We start from the raw sequence: 680 nt of genomic DNA, 5'->3' as shown, positions 1-680 counted from the left end.
TACACAACTCTCTCCTCCTCCTCCTGGGTGAGTGAAGACTGCCAGCCCTCTGGCCGGTGTCTTATCTCTGGCTTTCTCCGCAGCATACCAGTTTGCTCCGGACAGCCTGAGAAAGCAGTAAATAAAGGACTTCTGTTCAGGCCAAGGCAGGCTCACACGCCCTTGTGGTTGGTGCAAAAAAGGGAAAAAAGCACCGTTACACCGCTGGAGTAGGGGAAGTGGGCGGTTCCAGAATCTGGCTCACTGTCAGCCAATCAGAGAACTTTTCATCTGTGAGTGTGTAATTCCTGGGTCTCTGCAGTGCTTTTTAATTCCTCCATCCCCTCTATCTCTGGTCGTCTCCTCAAGAAAAATGTCTGCGTGCAAAGGAGGAGTGGCAGAAGGACTGGGAGGGACTTGGCTCGGCTGGGTTGCAGTGGAATGAGCAGGATCACGCTGCAGGTTCGCCCTTGTGGACTCTGGTTGGTGAACAGTCCCTCCCTCTCTGCTGCCTCAGCCAACAAATGAGAGGCGACCTCCTGCAAGCCCCTGACTGCCGTCCAACCGCTGAAGGAGTTTCTCTCTGTCCGCCCTATTACTTGAGGAGACGGGTTTAACGGACTGCTGAGGAACACATGGTACTCTGTAAGGCGGAACTCCACCTGTAAAACCAGCTTTGTATTTAGCTCTGAGTCATGGAG

The sequence above is a fragment of the Salminus brasiliensis genome, chromosome 1, assembly GCF_030463535.1.
Source record: "Salminus brasiliensis chromosome 1, fSalBra1.hap2, whole genome shotgun sequence".
In the NCBI taxonomy this organism is placed as follows: domain Eukaryota; kingdom Metazoa; phylum Chordata; class Actinopteri; order Characiformes; family Bryconidae; genus Salminus; species Salminus brasiliensis.
This window is presented reverse-complemented; position numbering follows the sequence as displayed.